Here is a 16972-nt window from a genome sequence, read left to right as displayed (position 1 = left end):
CAGCGTTTGCCCAGATGCGTACCTTTGATGAAGCAGCACGTAATCTTATATTAAGGAGGAATTTTTACCGATCTGTCAAAGCTTTTTTTCCCTGCAAATTCAGGTTTTCTTTCTAAGAAGACTAAGTTGCAGAGAGATGAGATGAGATAAACTTTATTGATCTGATTCCCAAACATGCGGAAAAAATTTGAGGTGACGGGGGGGAAAAAAAAAAAAAAAAGATCATATCAGTGTTTTTTTACCTTTTTTTGGAGTTTGTGTACTCGTGCATGCCTGGGTTTTTTCTGGTTTTCCCCCTATAGTCCATGATAATTGATGATTCGAAATCGCCCCTAAGCGCCAGCGTGTGTGGTCGTCTGGGCCTGGGACAGGCTGCTGATGTGTCCATGGTGTTCCCTCCCTTTGCCCAACAGTAGCTGGGACAGGCTGCAGCAACCCCACAACCCCAAAAGGAATTTAGCTGGTTCGGAAGATGAACGGATGGATGAATGGTGGGTTCATAGAAGTTCTGAAAAATATTCAACCAAACGCTGCAGTTGTCCCTACCAAAACAGCAACCAAACTGTTCTGTAGCTTTAGCACGAAGTGCAGCTTCAATACTCCGTTAACCCTTGTGCTATCTTAGATGACCCCACCCTTACATTGACGTGTTATTCCTACCATGACAAAGGTGGATAAAGGTGAAGAGGATTTCAGGTAATCCATGGACTCCAGTGAGGTTCACAAATCATTGAAGAAAAAATGTAGTCTAGTGTATGTATAGTGGGTCTAAATGACCCAACTCCCAATGTTAAAATGCCTAGGATAGCACAAGGGTTAATGCTAGTTTATGTATTTATTTTTTCATTATTAAGAAAACAAAGACAGTTGCTTCATGTGGCAACAGAAAAAGCTTTTAACCTTTAAGCTACGTATACACATGACATTTGATGCAAAAGAAGAAGAAGCCCTCCCTGCTCATCGTGGGAGGGTTTCTTTTCTTTAGCGCAGATCCGCCACCTACAGTTGGAAGACGTTCGGTAGAAACTGTCAAAGTGGTGCGCATCTCATGAAAGTTGCTCCAGGCTTCTTCTTTCACAGATCTTTTCCGATAACACTTGGTGTCATAGAATTCCGGACGGACAAAAACCACAATTTTTCATTTCTCATCCATGATCAGTTTTCAAACGGTTGGCACTTAGGAAAGGGCAAGGGACGCCATCCATACGTCACTACCAAATACAAGTCCCCGATTGATCAAAGTTCCACCTGGTTGAGCTTTGAATGCGGGTTCAAAGCTGCATGTTTTGTACATAGAGCTAGAAAAGGGTCGTAGGAATTTGCGTAGCTACACGTGACTGAGAGTTTTAAATGCGGAAGCCCGAAACACGCATTTAGACGTTTCACCGGAAGGGGTTGCTTGAACGCGTGTTGACGAGGGCGTTGTGAACGTAGCTTTAGGGGGTCAGCTTATGTGTTATAAAAGGCCTTAAAAAAGGCTCAGCTTGAGCTTCTGAAGCACAACTTCAACTCAAAAGTTCATTCAAAAGTGAAAACAACAAAAGCACCATGAAAGTATTCACTCTCAAACCATTTTCTATTGTAGGGAAAACAAGTGTTTTTTGTGGATTTGAATGATAACGTAGCTCTATGTGGTTCAATAATTCAGATGTGTCTGACTTTCTCGAATAAACTGAGAAAAGAGAGTCTGCTGCTGGAATTAAAAATGAGGATGGGGGGGTTAAAGTCATTAACACTGCAAAGTGTCCCTAATATGTGGCTGTGACCTGATAATGATGTTAATCACTGGAATTGACTGACTGTGCTAACTTCCCGTCGTTACATCATCGTTCCTGCTTTGAATGATTCATTTTTCCCCAAAAGCCGGCATCTCCATTAGGAGCGTGCTCGGAGCTCCAGGGACTGCCTTTACTAATCATTTCTGCATTTGTCATGCAGGCTGCACCGTAAGCCCCAACATCCAGACATTAAGGCTTCCAAGCTCCGGCCTGCATTAGGATAACTGCTATTCCATAAATATTAGTGGTGCAACACATTTTCAGCGTGAGTGACTCTGCTCGTTTTAAGAGGTGACAAACAGATGGGATGTGCGAGCTCTGTAAAACACTTTGCATGTTTTTTGGTTGTTTTTTTTTGCGGGTTCCAAATGATGACTTAATAGAATTTAACACCATCAAACAGACAAATGAAGCTCCATCTTTATCCCTTTGCTTTTCCCATAAAGAAGTGGTTATTACCATCAATAGACGCATGAGCTACTTCCTGTCAACTCCGTCCATCCTGTCAACTCCAAGCTGTGGGATGGATTGCGTGCATCATACAGGTTTGCCCCAGTTTGGGGCGGCCGTGGTGCAGTGGTAGGGCGGTCGACCCATGATCGTAAGATTCCCGCCTTGCACACCCATGAGTCGAAGTGTCCTTGGGCAAGACACTGAACCCCACCTTGCCTCTGGCGGGAGGTTGGCGCCAGTGTTCGGCAGCGGAGCGGCCACCAGTGTGTGAATGTGTGTGTGACTGGGTGAATGTGTGTGTGACTGTAAAGCGCTTTGGGCCTTGTAGGTAGAAAAGGGCTATACTGTAAGTGTACGCCATTTACCATTTTGCCCGCAGAAAACCAACATCTGCATATTAGGGAAGTTATGCTCTACCAATGTATTGAATATGGCATAACGGCATCATGCGACAGCACCCTAAAAAATGTTACATGTACATTTACCACATGTACAACAATCGTTCGTTCCATTTTCATGACGTCCCTTGAAGTAGCCCTATAGGGGCAGCCTAAATTTACCAATCACAAAGCCCTTTATTTTATGACGTGGCGTTCAATATGGCGGCAAATGACAATGGAGGAAGTTGTTTTAGTGAGTTAGGTAATGCAATGTTTCTTTAGAGAGGGGCGTGGCATAGAGGTTAAGAGACCGTTCCGCTGATCTTATGTGTTTTTTAGTACTGTTTTATTATTGTTTTTGTTTATGCAGGGGCGGAGCTAGAACATTTTATGGGGGGGGGTTGAAGACTTCGGAAGGGGGAAAATGAGAACAGCACAGTGGAAGACCGTTACAAATGAAGAGATCAAAATGACGTATTTCAATCAGTGTTATTATTGTTATTAATATTAAAAACAGCAGTTTGTTTAGCTGAAACACCATCAGTAATGCTTAAAGAAGTTTGTATTGATGATTTCCTAATCTTTGTCAATACTGATACTAATATTAACTCAAAAATTGTCCCCCCCTGTAGCTTCGCTACTGTGTTTATGCATCTGAAACTCCAAGTTTCCATAAAGTTTCTATTCATCTCAATCTGCCTTTGGGCAACACGCTGAACCCCTCCTTTATCCTGACAGCCTGGTTAGTGCCTTGCACAGCAGCTCTGCTGCCTTCGGTGCATAAATCTGTGTGAATCACGGAATAGAATCAAGAAAGCAGGAGAACAGCCATAAGTACATTTAAAGAATAAATCTATTCTTCACTTGATCACTGTTACATGACGTTTATTGGAAGTACGAGTTTTTAACAACAAAAAATAAGCAAAAAAAAAACTTGATTAATTGCATATAAAATGGTAATTTAATAATAAATGAAACGGGTGTTTGAAAGCAACTCAAATAAATCAAGGTTGAGACAATTCAATGACAAATCTGTCAGTTTGACACTTAAAACGTTCACAAATTTAAAACTGTGCACCAATATATTCGTATATTATTACCTTGAAACATAATTTTTAAGGCTTTGACAGCAGAATTTAGGTTTTCACACTTTGAAATAGAGTCTCTATTTGTTTTGATGCCTTAACCCGGAATAGGATCAACTAATCCTAATTCAAAATTGAGATTATCTTCCTGATTTCCAGTCCTGTCTGAAACAGGATAATGTCAAATAACCGTCCTATTTAAGGAAAGAGATTTCTTGAAAAATTCCATCATGACTTTTAATTATACAAATTGCGAATCGATAATGCTCTCAAAAGAGTGAAAAGGAGGAAAACGTGTATGATAAATGACTCCCCAGGTATTAAAATCCTCCAAATTGAGGATTTGGATCTTGTTGGTACAGACGAATAGTGTCATGTTAAGATTTTAACATTGGAGAAACTGAGTGACATCTTGTATTGTTATAAAGAAGTTTCCCCCAACATTTATTACGATTCTACAAATAAGCAGAATTCCTAAACATGAAATTCATACCAAATCAGCAGGAATGACTGCCAGGTAAATATCTTTGCTCAAAAAGGTTTGCTTCAAACTTTTCTTTTAGAACTTGCTAAATTGTATACACCTGTGGCCAGGCCAAGTGCTTAGGACTCCTGATTCTGATCATTTGGAAGGGTGAGCCAATACTTTTGGGAATATAGTGTATCTTGTGTGTTGTGTAAGTGTGTAAATGTCGTCCACAGCATGCCTGTAGAAAAAAAAAAAACATTTCAGCTTTACGGATTCACTGAGCGGTCCACAAATTTCAATTTTTGTGTTGGACACCTTTGTGTCGATACAGGTTCGCCCGTTTTTCACCTCCAAACAACCCGTATCTAGTCGTATGAGGGCAGTTGTGACTATGGCCTAAAATGTAATAATAACTATTTGTTTAGCCTTTTCAATTGTCGATGTGATCTAATATATTTTGCGTATGGTGATTTTTTGTGGTTTATCCCTTCAGGGCCACTGTAGAAAAACCTCCATCAGGGAAGACGGTTTCAAATCATTGTGAAAATGTTTTTGTTCTTCCATTAGTTGAAAAACTTGAGATCAATAAAATTCAGGAAAACTGAAAATGTGGGCCTAGAAAAAAAACGGAGATGGGAAACCTGCCAGTTTTCCTGTTAGTGCCAGTTAGTGGAGAATTACTGTACCGACAAATAAAAACACATTTATGGAAGAGAAAATAAATGTTTTAGGAGGTAAAAAGCAGGGTGCTGAAAAGATGAAAAGGACATTAGAAGAACAAAAGAGCAAAGAAGGGGGAAGAATAGTCTTTACCTCAGTACAGCGGCATAGCAGACAGACTGTACTGGATAATGACAGAATCAGAGTGCTTCAAAATAGAAATGCAAAGCAGGAACTGAGGTAGAAAGCAGGTTTGAAGAAAAAGTCTAGAAGGCAAAGGCTGCTAAACTACTGAATATATGCTTCTTGTTTGCGCACAAGGGGAAGGCCACTAAGATGGACAGACCTCCACAAACCAAAGGCTGCCAATAAGAAAAGTACATCGAATTGAAGTTTTTACTGAAAAAGAGAACATTTCTGCAGAAAAAGTGTCAGGAAAGTCTGTAAAGTTAAAAAAAGTTTGAGGTCTGGCCGCAGGCTGGATTGGAGGAGATAAATAGGAAGAGGAGGAATTGTTGCAGTGTTCCCAGACTTCAGGGAGAACCACAATGCTGACACTCAAATTTCAAACGATCACTTTAGAACAACAGGGGAACAGGAGCTACAAATGATTAAAAACTGAAATACCAAGACAAAGAAAAGGTAGCTAAGCTTAGACAAACAAACAGGACTGTATTTTCAGCTCACAGTTTCAGCGGGAATTTCCATTTATCCAAAAATAAATGAAAACCAAACGATAAAATCGAAAGAAACCGAACAAAAACTGAAACAGGACAGGAGTGGTATGGAGCTCTTCCATGATCAGCAAGAATTGGTGAGTTAAATACAGAAAAGACTTAATATTAATACAATATTTTCACAATTAAAAAGGTTTTGTAACTCCACATCATAAAATTACATTTTAACATTGGAACCACATCATGCTTTACTAATTCAGGAAAAACTGTTGAGCTTACGAACTAAATCAAGTGAATTTGAGCTGTTATTAGGAAACTCCTTTTCATTTTTATTAACACGAAAATAATACTAACAATTTTCCCTGCTTCATTTTTAAGTCCACACTGGTTTTTGGGTCACTTAATAGAGAAAGAGAGAGAGAGAAAAAAAAAACGTGAATTATTCACGTTGCATTTATTAGATTCTGAAGGAACTTTTATTTTGTAAAACTATTAAATTCTCTCTACCATGTGTCAAAGAGATTTGTTACTTTCTTAAAATAAAACCAGGAGTTCTACTCCAAATATGGATTTATTACAACAGTTCCACACAGCAAACCCACTATACCCCTTGTGCTGTCTTGTGGGGGCCAAATGACCCCACTCCTAACGTTAACGTGCCTCTAAGGCACGTTAATGTTGGGAGTGGGGTCAGCTGGCCCCCACAAGACAGCACAAGGGATACACAATATGCAGCGACCGACTCTGTTGTCTAAAGATCCGTTCACACCGCCCTTGGCAACGTGTGTTTAAGCAACCACTTCCAATGAAAATTTCAAGCTTTCATATTAAAAACTATCGCATTCACGCGTCACTATGCAAGTTTTTACAACCGTTTTTGGGCTCTGCACACAAAACACATGGCCACTGAATGCACATTTTCAACTAAACAAGGTTGAACTTTGACCAATCAGGGACTCTGATATGACAGTGACTCAGAGCATTTATCTGGTGAACCCAAACACGGTGACAAGCCTGATGACATCCGCGTTTTTTGTTTTTTTTTAAAGGTAAAACAAGGCTACTCCCCTGACATGATGGTAATCCATTTTATCATTGCGAGGACGCTAGCAATAAACCGAACTGTTTCCCTTTTGTGAGATTTACACCGCTTCGACATCTTGGAGCAAGCCTCTTCTGACTGTAGGACAAGTGCGTGAAAACAGTAGCAAATAAAAAGAAGAAGCCCCTCCCTGCTAGCCCAGTGTGAACTCAATAAGCTAAATGAACACGCGTCAAATCCCCCGTGTGTACGAAGCTTTAAGTTACGAGGAGGCTGCTTATAAAGTTTTAAACACTGTTGAAAGAATGTTTATTATTATTACAGACTCAAGGTCCATTTGCCACAATACACACAAAACAAATAAAAGAATAGAAAGCATTCATGATAGTACAAGAATAAAAACGGTGACACAAAATTACCAAGTATCATAAACTTCAAAAATAAAAAGACTAAAACTATTGCCAACTAAAAAACTTAAACATTTCAATTCAAAATCATGTTTATTATTATATTTTGAAAGCACCAATTTTTTACAACAGTTTTATCATTTCGTTAGTTTTTTTGTTGTTGTATTTATCTGCCACACATAAAAAGTCAAACGAGGACGAAGTTGGCGTCTGGTTTTTAGTTTCCACCTAACAGCAAAGGATAAAGTTAAGAGAAAATCAATCTAACATTTTCACACAAAATCTAGTGATAAAGAAAGTTTAAACCAACTGCAGATGCTTTGCAGAAGATTCGATAAAACAAGGTTGTTTGCAGTGATTGCGGCTTACAATCTGATGACCGTGCGACCAACATGACCCGAGAAATTACAAATCACTACAAAGTATAAACCGAGCATTAGGGGAATTACTAGTTTGTACTCTTTTAGTTGCTTGTTAATTCATAATCCTGCTTTGTTTTCACTTAGTCATCACACAGTTGGGTCAAAATATAAAGATGCTTAATGAAGGGTTAATCATTCTGTAAAGCATCTTTGTTTGAAACATTTGGGGATATTGTCTTTTATGGAAAAACATTGAACTGATCCTCAAAGCAGATTTATTTCTCCTTTGGTTTCAGCCAAGCAGATGTATTGCCTCTGTTTTTTCTCTTTTCACTGCATTGAACTGCACATTAAACACTGTCAAGCTTTTCTTTGACTCATTCTTCCGGGGGAAATCGGTGCAAGTTTTAATAATATTTGGGTAGAAAATGTTTTTTTTTTTTAAATCCTTCTTTAAAGTTTGTCCAAAAAAAAAAGTGTTAAAAGCTTTTCTTCTGTTTCTCTGATAGATTCTCCAAAACATTTTATGTGCCCTGCTCTTCTGACAAAGCACCCACTTGGGTTTTTCTCGGGTTTGAGTTCTGGTATTGTCACGAAGAGTCACACTCACACTCAGGGGAGAAGCAGTATCCTAGAAAAATGCTTATCCATTGTGGGTCTCTAGATGCAAAGACCTGAAAGGCAACAATAAGCGCCTGTATGTTAAACACAATGCTGCCCTTCAGACTGAAATCAGCCAATCTGCCAACAGTAAACATAAAAATGTGAGCATCTCAGCTCATCATCCCCCCTAGAATAGATTTCATGCAGGCTGAAGATGGCACACCGGCCTCCTTTAGCCTCTTTTCAATGAGTGCAACATTTATTGCTCTGGCTGCAGCCTGTCCTTCTACATATTGGATAATGAATCACCCATAAAATCCTTCCCTCTTGTCAATGCAGTGGAATTAAAACCATATGGAGACATAAAAAACAAGGACAAGGCTCGCTTTTTTATTTTTATTTCAAGAGTTAAACTTTTTTGAAGGAGTTTCAGTGGTTTAGAAAAGTTCACAAATCAAAATGGATCCACAGGAAGACTGTTTTAGAAAAAGTACAAATGTGTTTGAGACTACTGCTCTTTTCAAAAGACCAAACTCTACTTTGTAGAGTAGTTTTAAATTTAAACTTCCAAGTTAATAACATAAAAAGTTATTCATTTAAAACTGACAGGTTAGAGAACAAAGGAACGACGGAAAAATATTATGAGATTTAAAGTTGTATGATTACAACTTTTTTCTAGCAAATGTATGACTTTAAATCTAAAATATCTATTCTTTTTTATTGTAAAATTAAGAGATTAAAGTTACAGTGAGCATACAGTGCAGCAACCCCCCCACAAAAAAGTACACAAAAATATTTCGACTCATTTTTTAGATTTCCCGTGAGTCAGTCCTTTGAAATGGAGCCTTACATTTGATCAGTTTCTGAACGAAACACTTAAACAGCAGCTTGTTGTTTTTTCTAAAGCTTACTCTATTGAATTTTCTCGTTTTATGGTATGGCTTTTTGGTCTACGACTCATCCTTTAAGCTTTCTTCACAAACCCTCAGGCAAAATACACAAGAAGAATGAAATATGGATGTTATGTGCCAGTCTAAATTATGATGCAAAAACATCTAACAATCATATTCACTGGGGTTGTGCCGATGGACGATACCATTGTCCATCGTGATGGGTGAGTGGCATCACCATGGAGAGACACCATCGCGATGCCACGCCCCTCCCACGCTGCGCTCCACTTGACTAATCAAGTGCAGGACCGGACCACTTCTTTTCTAATTTGTTTATTTTATTTTTTTTAAAGTCACTTCCCTCAGTTTAGACTGGATCATCGCGGATGAGTCATTATTTGGGAAATAAAATAAATAAAGCAATAAAGTAAAATAACAAAAAGCAATTATATAAGCACAAAAAATTAACAATAGCCCCCCCCCTGGACGATATCATCGTCCATCCCGATGGTTGACTGCAAATGTCGTCAACTGCCAATTTAGGTGACATCGCCCAACCTTAATATTCACCGGTAAAAACAATAAATAAATAGTTCAATCTTGATAAAATTTGTATTTTTGGCACAAAAGTGCGAGTCATGTCCTCAGATGACTCCTTTTGTTCCGTCAAATCAAACTTTTTCTTACCATCTTCAAATAAAATAGGTATTCAGAGGATTTATGGAAGGAGCTGAGCTCTGAAGATGTTGATAAAACGTTCGGTAGAGTTCCTGTGACCTGCTTAAATGTTGACGCTGCCCTCACTTCTTCAGTAGTATTAGTTGGATTGTAGGTTTATCCACGGTGATCTACAGACGTATCTGCTGTCTAGTTGTTTTTATAGTTGTTACAGAGGCTTTTCATTGATTCTAATCATTTCAATCCACCTTGTATTCCACCAATTTGGGAACTTGTTGTCTTATAAGGTTGTTTTTTTTAATAACTTGTGTAAACATTCTATTTAATCTGGCAGCCTTTTTTTTTCATTGATTGTTTCTGTGATAAAATCCTGGACTGTGAGTGTGTTGAAGCACAGATCTGCTTGTCATGGTGTGGCAGATACAGCTTTTACTATCGCTACAGACTCTTAAACTCAAATGTCTTCATAGTGATGTGAAACCGGTAAAAAAAAAAAAAAGAAAAAAAAGGTTCTACCTGAAGCTGAAGAAAAATCTTCTTACATTGTTCCCAGAGATGGCCACTGCGTTCCACCATGCGAAGTTAACCCCTCAGGAGAGACAATGCGAGGGAGGTCGGTGCATCACTGCTTGTTCCTAAAAGAGTCAGACGTGGAAACAGTAAGCATCAGTTTCCATTGTAATAAAGATCTCCAAATGACTGAAAAAATAACTGAAGCAGAGTTGTCCTGTGTGTCAAATTTTTAGTTTTTTGGGATAAGAGCAGAGCAGAGATATTACCTTAAATTGAGACTAAGACTTGAATTAAACTTTAGACTCACATGCAGGGATTTGAGATTTAATACTCAAGGATTTGAAAATTGACTTGAGTTTCTACCTCAAAGACTTGAATTGACTGGTTATTCTCCCTCAATGACTTCAAGGACTTGAAAATTTGAGATTCTTCCTTAAGCACTTGAGATTTGACTTTGAATTTAACTCAATTATTTGAGATTTGGCTCGATATTCTACCTCAATGACTTTAGATTCTACCTCAAAGGTTTAAGACTTGACTTAATATTCCACCCCAGTGACTCAAGGACTTGAGAATTGACATCAAATTATGACTTGATTGAGATTCTATCTTAACAACTTGAGACTTAACTTAGTATGTTACCTCAAGGCCTCAAAAATTAACTTGATTTGCTACCTTAAGGACTTGAGACTAATCTCAAGACTTGAGTTCTGAAACTTTTAAACAAGTTTATTATTTTATTTTCATTTTTATCTGCCAGATGTTGCAATCAGGTGCTTTAGTGTACAAAAATAACAACTACCTTTTTTGTGTATCCACAAGATTCTTAAAAGTAGCCTAGTTTAGTTACCATTTATAACAATACAATATATCTTTTAAGTAGAAGTTTAACCAATACTAGACTTGAGACTTGGCTTAGACTTGTGAACATATCTGAAATAGAGTATATCAAGAGTTAAGACAATAAAGAAATTGTACACAAATGATAGAAGTTTAGTCTTTAAGATTCGTAGGAAGAAGGAAAGCTTGAAAAATGATTTGATCATTTTCTGATCAGTTTGAGGCTTTAATGAGAAGCCTTGGAGCAGTCTGATTATCAGGAATGCCAACAGTTCAGTCTAAAATCCAGGAACTAGTTTCTCAGCATCGGGATGCTCCTGATAGTGATGACGATGAGATGGAATAAGGAAGTTCTTCAAACTTTGATTCATATCTCTCATCCTGGTCAGTAGTAACTCCACTGCTGAGCAGAGTACTCCAGAGAAACGGCTGCTTCAGTAAGAACGGCGTACAATGAACTCTGATTGAACTTTGCAGTCAATGGAACCATTTTCACACTTCCATCAAAATGATGGTTTCACCTCTTCTTGAAACGGATGCAAAGCCTTGTCACACGGCCTCAGCCGCCGAGCTCCCGCTGTGTTAGTGGTGAAACAGGAAGAGCGTCCAGCCCGGAGGGCACAGCTGGGTGAATCACTGTCCCACTTCAGGGCAAAACTGCCAGCTGACATTTCAGGATACAGATGGGTCGTGTCAATAAAATATTTAAAAAATGGAAATAACTTCAAAGACTGCTGCTTAAACTAAGGGCTGCTTCTTCCTTCAGTTTAATAAATACTGACTCATATCAGGAACTGACTTTTTGGGTTTACAGCAACTGAACCCTGATGTAACCACAGTCGACCGGCGGGGTTTGTGGCCCTTCACATCACACTTCTCCATGCTTTCAAACCATTAAGCGTCTGCCAACTCCGACTGACAGCGGAAAAGCATTTCCACTCTTCATCCAGAATGATTCAGTCCCTGCTGGGATGATGCATCTTCCCTCCCCACCTCTGTGTCAAGGAGACTAATAAGGAGGATTCCCCATGAGTTGAGATTCTGAGTCAAACTGAAGCATGTGTTAGGCGGGCACATATGCGTCTGGATAGTTTCATTCATAAACTTTGAATTAAAAAAAAAGATATATTGAAAGACCTCAATTGTGATTTGGCAAAAAAGCAAGACCAAGTCAGATTAAAAATTGGCTCACAAGATAAGATGTTTATAAGAAAACAATGTTTGGGCATTTTTGCACGAGCAGGAATTAAGAGTCAAGTTAATCTTATGTAAGAAGTTTTCCGAATTTAAGGAAACTTAATTTTACACTGTGCAACCGAGATGCTGGTTTTGTCAAGTGAGTTTTGTCATTATATGAAAAGGCATTCTAAGCCTAACAAACTTACTATGTTCAGGACCAAGTCACCTTCACTTTCCAGGCTTTCTCCAGTTCTTCTCTGAGTCCCTGGTATTTCTTCAGTTTCTCATGTTCCTTCTTCCTGATGTTCCCATCGCTTGGCACTGCCACATCCACCACAACGGCTTCCCTCTGTTCTTTATCCACCACTACAATGTCTGGTTGGTTCCCCATTACCATCCTATCAGTCTGGATCTGGAAGTCCCACAGGATCTTTGCCCTCTCATTCTCTACCACCTTTGAAAATGTTTCCCATTTTGACCTTGGGGTTTACAGTCCATATTCTGCACACATGTTCCTGTATATTATTCCAGCCACTTGATTGTGGCGTTCCATGTATGCTTTCCCTGCCAGCAACCTACACCCTGCAGTTATGTGCTGGATTGTTTCAGGCGCCTCTTTGCACAGCCTACACCTTGGGTCTTGTCTGGTGTGGTAGATCTGAGCCTCTATTGCTCTGGTGCTCAGGGCTTGTTCCTGAGCTACCAGGATGAGTGCTTCAGTGCTGTCCTGTAGGCCAGCCCTTTCTAGCCATTGGTAGGACTTCTTGATATCACCCACCATCAGTTATGGTCTGGTGGTACATCCCGTGCAGGGTGTTTGTCCTCCCATGAGGATCTGTCCTCCAGCACGGTATCCTCTGCTCTCCATTGTCTGAGACATTCACTGAGCACACTGTCAGTTGGGGCCTTGAGCTTGATGTATTCATGTGATGTGATGTGATTTTTCTTTATTTTCTTTTTCCTTTATTTTTCGATCAATATGAGACTAATTGTATCCTAATTAGGTTTGATTTATCTATGTACATTATAGATATATGTTTGTCTTTTGTTTTGATTGCTCATAATTAACCAAACCCAATGACAGTGATTTAGCAATAGCTGCTTTTTTTAAAAACACATGCATTCAGTCATGCGGTACTTAAAAAAAACATAAAATAAAGAAAAATTCTTTAAAATGACAAATCCAATTCATCTTTTCATTAAATTTTCAGCCAATGTCAAAGTTCTGCTCATTTTACCTCACATACTTAACTCCTCATTGATCACAAACAACCCGTGATGATTCCAGAGGAGTTTATCTAGAAGCATCTTCCTATCCCACACCATCACCCTGATGCTGACCAGCTGGATCTGACATGTTGGAGTTTGCTACGTCCCGAACGCATGCTCACGCAGAAGCACATTAGCAGGAATATTTATTGGAGCCGATAATCTGCTGATTTTGTTACCAGGTCCATACTAGAAAGTACCTAGTAAGAAAATGTGCCAGCGCCCAGACCTGAAACCAGTAAGATTCAGTTCTACTGCTGTCTCTGATGAGACCATGGTGGACATGACGAGTTGAAGTGGGTTTCTCATCCCTCTGCAGGCAATCAATCCTTGTGTGCCCCCCAGCAGATGCAGCATGACTCCTGTGGCTCTGTCTACTTTACAGGCTGAGAGACGGCAGGTGATCAGGACAGAGTAAAGAGGAGGGAGGTATCCCGTCTGCTCTCATGAAGCTCCCTGCCGCTGCTCTGAATCCCCCCCCCCTCCCAATTTGCATGCAAAACCTGTTTAGCCTTTCCCGTGTGAGCACCAGGCCTCAGCCCAAGGTCAGATTTTGGAAGGGAAGGTGTTGTTCCGCCCCAGGGGCATCAGGAAATAGCAGACTGTGTGTTTTACAGTGTGTACCTGATGGAGATAAGGCAGACTTCAACACCACTGCTGCTCCGAAAAAAAAGAAGCTTACAACCTGCTGAAAGTTATGTCCAATCCCCACAAGAAACTCTGCTTATCAAAATGACATTCTAAGAATCCTCTTCATACACAGAGAAAAAAAAAAGAAATTCTTCAAATGATTAGTTTCGATTCAAAGACCTACTCTTATGAAAATGTTTTGTGTTTGTCACATGTTCTTCTGACGTCTTTCTGACAATGGAGGACACATATAAAGAAATTTGAACTTAAAATAGCATTTTCGAGGATTTCTATTCAAATCATGGTGAATCAGGAGCAGACAAAAAAAATGCTGTTACCCATAAGAACCTGGACCCATTTTTTCCTAAAATCAAAATAGTGTATTTTACCACAAACCAAGTGGACCACAGACTCTTTCTGATATTTTTCTTTTACACCGATGTCACCATGGATTGTTATGGGTCCAAAAAAAAAAAAAAGGTCGTATTTGTTCAGTAGAAAAAACTCTGAACAGACCACAAGCTTCTATATTGCTCGCCACTTTTGTTGCTCCGGTAAAGCTGGGTTGGGGGTGCGAGGGGCTTTAAGATAGCTGGAGAGTGTGTAAACAGAGGGATGATGGGAAATTAAATCCTGGGCACTAAAACCCCCTGGAAATGATTTGAAAATAGATTAAAAGATGACTAAAGTGCGACTTTAAAAAGATTTCCAGGCCACAAAAATGGTCTGTAGTGAACATGTGAGGGTAAATATGTAGGAATTCACGAGGATCACATTAGCTGTGTGCATAGAAACACGCACACAGTCATTGTTTTGTTTAATCTCATTCATAATTTCTGCTAGGCTGCAGCAGCATTCTTGTAAAGGAAAACTTGTTACCTCGTTTGGTCCTTTGGCAGCCATGTGAAGCAGGTTATGAGAGGGGGCGGGCCTTACCAGCTGCCTTTTTATAAGCTCCAGAGTGAGGAGGTGGGCCTTTAAAGAATGGTTTTAATGATAAATGATCACAGTTACTTCTAAGCAGTTTTTTATGTTTTTTTTTTACTGTGTAAAAACACATATATTCTGGGTAGATTTCACCATATTCTGTCAAACTTTTTTTCCTGGTTGTAAGCAGGTGCAAGGGGGCGTGGCTATGTGTTCTTTCAGCAGGTGCTGGAAAGTGGAAGGAGGAAGGAAGAAGTTGTGAGCTGCAGGTAAAAATTGAACTTTTGATGTAATCTATGTAGAAAATCCTGATATATTTCTAAACTATAATTAACTATTTCTGTTCAAATGTCCTAATAACTTTCAATGAGGAAAGCGTTAGGTTACCCCCTCCCATTGGACTGTGGTCTCTTCCAGCCTGTCATGTCTAAGGCTTTGAAGCATTTACCCTCCAACGCGTGTCTAAAGGAAGAATAAGACATCCCTCCTTCTTTAAACATGTATGATGTCAAGTATAGAGTCTTTAGGACTCAACTGTGTGGACTGAAGCCTTGATCAAAGCTTCAGAGACACTCCCATTCAGATTTTTTTTATTAATTTAACCTTTATTTTACCAGGAAGTCCCTTCGAGATAAGATCTCTTTTTCAAGGGAGACCTGATGCTTAAATGTAAATTAAATAAACTAAAATGTTAGTCAATCACATTAAGTGGATTTTTTAATTTAATCTATTTTATATTTTAAATAATGGAGCCAAAAAGAAAAAAGACCGCATGAATCACAAAAGCGAGATTAAAAATGCAGAAGAAAGGATTATGACTTTCAAAAACAGAATTAAGTTTAAAATGAAAGTCAAAAGGAAATTTCTGTTTAACAAAGTTAAAATGAATTGAAACTTGGGTGAAATAAAAATGAATTAGTGACTTCATTAAATGAAGAAAAGTGCTTCAAGGTCGCGCCACTCTCACATTGATGATGATTTCATCATTTTTTAAGCGGAAAATGTATAATTTTTTTTAAAGCTGGTTTAATCAAAACTGTCTTCACAACAGGACAAACTAGCATGAATATTCAATTTCCAAGTCAACAATGCTAAATAAAACATCGATCTGAATCCTTGTTACTTTGGGGAATGTCCTTGTATATTTGAATTTGAATACTTCAAGTGTCAATGAGACATGCAGAAAGAAATTGTAAAATTGCCTATAGGTTACTGAATCCTGTACGTTAAAAAAAGTAAATATCATATTTTCAGCACCATAAGATGCTCCTAAAATGCCTCATTCCGTCTAATATAGTATGATGTCTAATTATATTCATGATTTTCTATTGAAAAATAATCAGCACATGTTTCTGATACTTCATCTGCATATGCAATGCTGATATCTGAAATAGTGTTATGTCTATTTTACATAATTTTTAAGTATTTCAGCTTTGTCATGTCATTTATTGATACTTAGGGATTCTTTATGACCTGAAACTGTGAGTTGTGAAGCGGATAATGATAATTTATGGAAAGAAAATGGTGAGGTAGAACAGGGGTGGGATTATATCAATTCCCTTCAAGCAATTTAGATTAAATCACCAATTAACTTTCTGGTTCGGTGTTATTGTGAACATGCTAACGTGACTAACGTGTAGCGGTGTCGGTAGCGGTGTTTTTTTTACATGTCACTAACAAGCGAGCCCACACTTCCATAAACCTGGATGAGGGGGCTTTCCTGCTCTCTTGTAGCCACATCCTCCAGCAGCAAATGGACATCAAGGGGCGGAGCCACCTGTCAAACTTTGACAGACTCCGCCTCATTCACAATCAAATGTTTTAAACATGTCACGCACAACCATTTGATGACGAATCTGACGAAACATGTCAGGTGTCAAACATAACCTGTGTCACAAAAGAACCAAGAAGTCAGCTAACATCATGGTAACATTTGTTTTAGTGGAATCAGCCAGTTTGTTTTACATTTTTTACATTATAGAAGTTACGGGTATTGTAACTACGCTAACGGAGCTAACTCTTCGTCTAACGTGTAGCGGTGTCGGAATGTGTTTTTCCTTTTTCTTTTTTACGTGCCACTAACAAGATGGGGAGTTAGCTTAGTTGTGGTAACATTTATTTTATCTTATT

The 16972-nt window shown here is 38.8% G+C and overlaps 1 long non-coding RNA gene across 1 annotated transcript in view; it reads right to left on the bottom strand.

Annotated features, from left to right (window-relative positions):
• Positions 1-14864, bottom strand: part of LOC144992194 (uncharacterized) — a 74827-nt gene extending 59963 nt beyond the window's left edge. Inside the window, exons 1-2 of the long non-coding RNA XR_013656067.1 lie at positions 14795-14864; positions 10027-10119 (exon numbers count right to left, since the gene is read on the bottom strand). This is a non-coding gene — a long non-coding RNA (uncharacterized LOC144992194). The remainder of the gene's footprint in view (positions 1-10026; positions 10120-14794) is intronic.
• Between the last annotated feature and the right edge of the window lie 2108 nt (positions 14865-16972).

Source organism: Oryzias latipes, chromosome 5 (genome assembly GCF_053564925.1).
Source record: "Oryzias latipes strain Hd-rR chromosome 5, Olatipes_Hd-rR_3.1".
In the NCBI taxonomy this organism is placed as follows: Eukaryota; Metazoa; Chordata; class Actinopteri; order Beloniformes; family Adrianichthyidae; genus Oryzias; species Oryzias latipes.
Note: the sequence above shows the minus strand (reverse complement) of the source record. Positions and strands in the feature narration are given on the sequence as shown.